We start from the raw sequence: 6,838 nt of genomic DNA, 5'->3' as shown, positions 1-6,838 counted from the left end.
GCACAAATGTTACTGCCTTTGCCCAGTGAGGTAGGCTAAAGTATTGTTGGTAACATGTGAAAATATCCCCTCTTGTTAGCATTGCTTTCTGTACACCCCCAACTCCTTACCACTGCTACTTTAATTGAAAATCCTTAGTGCTTCTTTCAACAGTGTTACCACTATATGCAAAAAAACCCTGCTAAAATGTAAATTATGAAGCACTTTTGTGTTTCTATATCTTCATAATTAGAAATGGGATTCTTTAATATTTTATTTTAAGAAATTGGAAACTGATAAAACCTTGATTGACTGCTTTAATGATCATAAAAATTACTTTTCACTTTTTAAGAGTTTTTTAACTTTATGTTTCATTCAGCTAATCTCAGATCATGTATTTTGTTAAAATATGTTGGATAATTTACCTTAAGGAAAAGCTTCTAAATTGATATATTTCAAAGTCAGAGGCAAGAGTGAGACACGTGGCCAGATTTAGTGAAATAATTTACAGTTACATAAAAATTTAGTGCTTTTTAAACAAAAGAAATATTATGAAGCTTTTTAAAGAAAAAAAGTGGAAACTATTTTGAATTTTTTAAAAAATTTTGAAACTTCTTTAACAGTAGGTTAAAATGAGTGTGATTTTATCCCAGTAAGAAATTCCTGGAAATCCTTATTACTGGTCAGGTTCCCTTATAGGTGTTTAGACATCCTAGAGGAAAGAGAAAGTGACACACTGACACTCATGCATCCCATGCATCCCATGCATCCAGAGCTCCAGGGCCCTAGATGGTTCTTTATTTCATTACATTTCCTAAATATTTATTCAAAAACGATTCTTGCAAGATGTTCAGACAATCATTTACTGGCATTAAAAATGCCAAAACTTGTGAGCACTGCCTTCAGGAAGCCACAGTGAATGAGTTTAAAAAGAAGCGATAGAGAACTGTGAGAGGATTGGATCTCTCACAGAACACATCCCCAGCTGTTCTGCTGCTTCCATAGCAGGCGTTCCTTCACGCTGTGAATGTTCCTATCCATCATCATGCAACCATGGCACTGAATAAGACAGGTCAATGGCAGAAGGCGTTGCCATATCAGGAAATAGTTGGCTTTCTGGACAGGACACAATCAACAAAGGAGGAATTGTGAGAGCTGCCATGCTGGGATGCATGGAAGATTCTGAAACTAGGGAACAGATGAAATGAGGTAGCGGGGAGGCAGGGCAAGGGCGGGACTTCAGCAGGGATGTGGCAGGTGAGGCGAGAACATGGAGCACTGTCTGTGGCAGCTTGGGGATTTCAGGGGGTGTGGGCGCCCCGTGGTCTTCCTCAGATTTATTCACTGGGGTTTCATATTTGTGGAGAAACTAGACATGGAAGATTCACAGTATGGACTCCTAACCAACTCCAGTGTTTTCCTTCTCTCTCAGTAGAAGCTTCTAGTTGCTTCCTAACGTGAAGACTGGTGAGATGTGACCAGGAATTTAGGATCAAGCAACGCAGTGCAGAGAAAAGAGCAATAGACAGAAACTCAAAATCGCTGGTTCTGTTCGTGATCACCAATATAATGGATCCAACATCTGTTAACGTCTTTGGGCCCTAGTTTTCTTATCTGAAAAAATGAGAATCTGCAAGGTTTTTCACAGGGCTGATAGTTCTACTAGATTTTGTGGGGTTTTTTTACCCATTTGCTCTGGCAACAAGGTAACAGTCAATCTCACCGGCTGCCATGGCTTCATTTTTCCTAGTTATATTTGCAAATATTTGGTAGTGAATGGCTTAGAACAATGACAATTACAAAAGATGTGTTGTTTGGAGCTATTGGAATATCATCACTCAATCTATAATTCCTATCAAAGCAAATCATGACAATCGTTCCTACAACTTCCTTTTGGAGTCACTTACAAATGAGCACACTGTTTTAAATAGAAAGCAAGAACAGTTTAATTGCCTGAGCTGGATACTTTTATTTTGTTTTATGTGTGCACACAGAACCAGACCCTTGTGAATAATGTTAAAAGATGGATATTCTTTTCTGTGGGCTGTTTCTTTTTTGTGTAAATTATAACAATTGCTTCGGGAATTGGGCATTTGGACAAGCCATAAAATAATCAAAATTTTAATGCTGTTTGGTGGCAGCCTTGGACTCTTTGAAATAGTGACTAGATTAGCCACTCACAGGTGTAAGCCTTCCATTGCTAGCTGGATTTAATATTCCTGGTCATTGGGGTAATAAATTCTCCTGGTTGGTTTGAGGGCTTTTCAAAATAATTTCTTGAATGTGAGTGAGTCCAGCACTCATAATTAGATTTTCCGTATGTCTAATGCTATTCCTACACTCTGCCAAAATAACGATGGAAAATTGAATTATTTATTGTCCTTTACTACAAAAAACAATTCCAACCCCAAATCATTTAGCTTCATTTGCCAAATTATGTGTGAGTGTTTGCCTATGTTTCAAACCACAGTCTTAGGTCTGTTTGTACTGTAAAACTTGTCAAGTGGGTGTTAAAAACCACTATCTCAAGAAACCTCCTTCAGAAATATATACAAATACACATTATTGCTCATTCCACCAAGAAACACCTTAGATTTGGGCTTAGTCAATATTTTGGAGTTTCAAATGAAATCTGGTATCATAGATCCCAGCTCAGTTTTAAGTTTGATTAGTCTTTTCTCTTTCTCTTTTGCCTGATTTGTTTTAAATCTACTGTCACTTTAACATTTCAAAATCAACTGTTTTATGACTGTGAAATATTATCACAGCATATTCTGCTAATGGGCCTAATTAATTCTCAGGGAAACTTCCCCACAGACCAAGCTAGAATTTATGATAAAGTCGCCACCTCTCAACCATGAGAAGATTTTCTTTTTCATACCTGATGTTTATAACTGCTACTGTACAATTTGTTTTTCTATGTCGGAAAGGTATATTTTAATGGTCCCAGTGTGTCTTCATTCTTCATCAAACTGCTGCTTCTTGGAGTGAATGACCTGCTTCCCACCTAGACAAATACAAGAGCCTCAATAATTAAGTGTCATGGCTGTGAGTCTGTCTAAATTGGGGGCTAGCCTGGAAGGGATGACTACTGAGACTAAGACAGTCATGCCCACTTTAATTTCCCATCTGAGAGCACTCAAAAGGCAGAAAGTACTGGAAGGAAAGGCACTGCAAAATGGAGCATCCCCCAATATACCTCTGTATATATAATAAATGCTTCTTTTTCCATATGATGCAAGCTGTGACTCTTGCCTTGCCAGTTCCCATTGCACTCCAACAAAGATGTCAAAGAGACTAAAGTCTGCAGGGCTGATGGTAGATTCTTTGAAGGAGACCAAATGTTGCCATTGGATCTAAGAAGCTATAGGAAATGAGCGGAATAAGTTCCCCTCAAGAATAAAATGAACTTGAGCTCTTCCAAGGTATGCAGTGTGAAAAAAAAAAAAAAAAGTCACTGAATGAGCTACCAGGAGGCTTGGGTCTGAATCCTGGTTCTTACATTTCATGGAGATAGAATATTTAACCATTTTAGGCTTAATTATCAAAATCGAGCCTCTGTAATCTGAATGCTGGTAATGAGCATAAAAGCCTAACAATTCCTGACACAAAGCAGGCATTCAGTGTATGTGGTTCTATCGTAATACTTTTTAACTCCTCCAACTCACAAGGCCTTTCCCTTCTTCGTGTTTACCGAGATGTCTTCTCTGCATGTGACAGTTGGTCACCCAACCACAGTTCAGACTTTCATCATTTCTCACTATGGCAGCTCCAGAAGTCAGTGGCTAGTCACGGAGGCTTGGAGTCAGACAGAAAATAGTTCAAGTTCCAACTCTACAACCAATTCTTATCGGTGAGATCTGATGTCTCACATCCATGAGATAGGAAATAGTAAGAGTAGTTTATAAATTGGACTGTCACAATAAATGAAGGACATCATGTAGAGAGAAAGACCTTAAGAGAGCCTGGCAGAGAGAGTAGGGCACCATGATGTCAGTTATTAGGATTGGAGAGTCTGCTTCCCAACACACTCCTATTTACCCTTAAGGGAATGTTCAGAACACAAATGTTGCCATTTTCCAAACCTGTAAATGTGGATGAAAAGGAAGGAATTGGGTGTGAGGAATTGTCATGGGAGAGTGACTTGGGCAGTAACTTACAGGCATCTTTCTAGAAATACCTGTTGCCAAAGATACAAATTGAATGAATTTGCCTTTGTAAATAAAGTGTATTAAAAAGAACCCACTCTGGGTTAGATCCTTAGGACTCCCTCCTCACAGAAAAACCCTTGGTTTCTGTTTATCCTCTCTGGATTGGATCTGCACATTAAAAATTCAAGTACTAAATTAGTGATTATCTAAATTTAGTATAAAACATACTCACTGCAAAATGGTCACCCCATTTGTTTACTTACAGAACATGCATAGCAGAGTGAAATATGAAATTAAATCAAATTTTCTTTGTAAGAGAACAATAATATGAAGTGTAGAATATTTTAATTCTCATTATCATTTTTTCCACACACATCTCACTCCAAAAATATTTTCTTCTCCTTTAAAAAAAAAAAAACTCATCAACAGAGTAAGAAGAGACAATGAGAGCATTTGGAAAATAAGATAAACCCAGAAGTTGGGTGCCTGTGACTCACACCTGTCATCCTAGCTACTTGGGAGGATGAGATTGTGGAATTACAGTCCTAGGTCAACAAGGTACATAGTTTGCAAGACCCCATCTCAACCACTACCTAAGCATGATGGCACACACCAGTTATCCAAGTTACAGTGGGAAGCATAAAACAGGAGGATCTGGTCTGGACCTGCCTGGGCAAATAGTGAGACCCTATCTCCAAAATAACCAGAGCAAAAAAGGTTGGAGGTATGGTTCAAGCTGCACAGAGCATGCCAGTCAAGAATGATGCACTTAACTCAAACCCCAGTACTGCCAAAAAAGAAAGGAGGGAAGGAAGAAAGGAAAGAAAGAAGGAAGGAAGGAAGGAAGGAAGGAAGGAAAGAAAGAAGGAAGGAAGGAAGGAAGGAAGGAAGGAAGGAAGGAAGGAAGGAAGGAAGGAAGGAAGGAAGGAAGGAAGAAAGGAAAGGAGGGAGGGAGTGAAGAAAGGAAAGGAGGGAGGGAAGACAAAGTAAGAAGGGGGGATGGGAGGAGAGGGAGAGAGAAAGGAAGGAAAGAAAGAAAAAGAAAAGGAGGAAGAAGGAAGGGAGGGAGGAAAGGAAGGGAGGGAGGAAGAGAAGGGAGGAAGAGAAGGGAGGAAGAGAAAGAAGGAAGGAAGGAAAGAGGGAGGGAGGAAAGGAAGAAAAGGAAAGAGGGAGGGAAGGAAGGAAAGAAGGGAGGAAGGGAAGGGAAGGAGAAAGGGAGGAAAGGAAGGAAGGGAGGGAGGGGAGCAAGGGGAGGGAGGGAAGAAGGGAGGAAGGAAGGAAGGAAGGAAGGAAGGAAAGAAAGAAAGAAAGAAATACGAGTTTAGAGCAGAAGTAGCTGGAAGGAAAACTCCAGAAGTGATGATGCCTCTTCCACGGCCCACATAAAGGGAATGTCCTTCACATAAGTTGACTCATTTAATTCTCAAAAGAAAAACGAAAAGAAGATGATAAACCACATGATTTGTGTGTGACAGACATATACTAGGAGGGACATATAATTCCTACTTTACAGAAAAGGACCTAGAGACTCAGCGATGTTAAGCTATTGCCTGAAGTCATACAGAACAGATATATACTTGCTAGGACTGGAATCTACCTTGGTCTGACACCAAAGTCCAGCAGCTTTACATCATTATCACCTAGAACTCCAGACTGTTAAAGGGGCCTATAAAGGTAGGTATTTGGCTGCTCTGTACCCTTCTAATCTTAATTCTAAATTAATTTTAGAAAAAGAAAATATGTGTTTTAGATGACCACTTCTCTCCTTGTACCCTTGTTTCTATCTGTATGGGAACTCAGCCTGTAAAACACAGAAACTTATTTAAGAAAAAAAAAAAAAAAAAAACAGTCATGAACACTACCAGAAGCACTTGTCACATACACCTGGTGTCCCAGTTCAGACATCCCCCATTCCCCATTCTCTTCCCCCTTAACAAAATAAATGTCCCCTAGTTACCTGTAATTTGAGATTCAGACTTTTTGCAGGGTAACTTCACATTCTTTCCTATCCATGCCATAGGGAAAAGGAATTCTGTAGATGGCAAAAAATAATGACTGGTGAATATTTTTTTTAATCAGATTCTTTCTAAGACACTGATCTCATTATTTGTTCACAGGACATGTGCCTACTAAATCTATTCACAATTAAGAAAAAAATTACCCAGCTAGTAGTATTGAACTGTGCCTTAATTAGGGCAGCCAAGAATGTCTTGTATAATTAACTGGGCTTTGTTTATAATTATTTCCTTGTGGTTAGAACTGTTTTCCCCGTGTAACTGGGGCAATGCTAATAGTAATACTAACCTTTGATTTTCAAAGAAAAGTAACTGAGGAACAAGCAGAAGAAACACCACCAGACCTGGGGGAACGAAACCAGAAGACATGAAACACGGATTCTCTTTCTACTCTCTGTTTTGCCTGAGGATGAACACAGTTTCCCTAACCTCTGACCCAATGTACTCAAGCTACTGACTTCTGGGCTCTTTGTCATTCTATCAAGTGAAACTATTGCTTCCTTTTGGAAAGTGGAGTCATGTTTCCTTACTGAGAACCCTGTGCTCCTTTCTCTGGTCTCCCAGACCCTGCTGTCCTCCCAGTAAGTCGATTTGTTTGGACAAATCAACATCCTTGAGAGTCCCACTGCGTTTACCCAATATGGCACCCAAGCCAGAGATCTGGAAGGAGGAAGACAAGAACATAGGATGGGA

At 39.5% G+C, this 6,838-nt stretch overlaps 1 long non-coding RNA gene across 1 annotated transcript; it reads right to left on the bottom strand.

Annotated features, from left to right (window-relative positions):
- Positions 1–2,860: 2,860 nt before the first annotated feature.
- Positions 2,861–6,515, bottom strand: LOC141415102 (uncharacterized). Its single transcript, XR_012440129.1, has 3 exons — positions 6,435–6,515; positions 6,088–6,162; positions 2,861–2,986 (listed from the first exon to the last, which is right to left on the bottom strand). It is a non-coding gene; the product is annotated as an uncharacterized lncRNA (long non-coding RNA).
- Positions 6,516–6,838: the final 323 nt, after the last annotated feature.

The sequence above is a fragment of the Castor canadensis genome, chromosome 12 (genome assembly GCF_047511655.1).
Source record: "Castor canadensis chromosome 12, mCasCan1.hap1v2, whole genome shotgun sequence".
NCBI lineage: Eukaryota > Metazoa > Chordata > Mammalia > Rodentia > Castoridae > Castor > Castor canadensis.
Note: the sequence above shows the minus strand (reverse complement) of the source record. Positions and strands in the feature narration are given on the sequence as shown.